The following is a 394-nucleotide window of genomic DNA, read 5'->3' on the forward strand; positions in this document are numbered from 1 at the left end:
TACACTCACCATCTGAGGTTTACAGGACTTTTGTTTTAATATTGAACAGATGGTACTGTTTAGTTCTGCATCTTTGCAGGTATACAAAATGTACCTACCAGGACTCTGCTTTCTATCCATTGAAAGCAAGAAGTAAGACAGTAAAACTTTGCCTGGCTAGAGGCTTTGAAAGAATGGAGTATTCTGGTTTAATTCTATTAACTTGGGAGTAGGAAGATGAAAAGAATTCAAAACTTACATTTCCTGTTGAATGCAATTTGAAAATATAGCCAATGATTCCACTTTTCTTCTCTAGTAAATTTGGACATTCTGATCTGCTTGCTGTGTTATTTTTATTTTATTTTACTTTTTAAATTTTATTTTATTTTATTTTATTTTATTTTATTTTTTGAGA

This window comes from Mandrillus leucophaeus, unplaced genomic scaffold, assembly GCF_000951045.1.
Source record: "Mandrillus leucophaeus isolate KB7577 unplaced genomic scaffold, Mleu.le_1.0 Scaffold178, whole genome shotgun sequence".
Lineage (NCBI taxonomy): Eukaryota > Metazoa > Chordata > Mammalia > Primates > Cercopithecidae > Mandrillus > Mandrillus leucophaeus.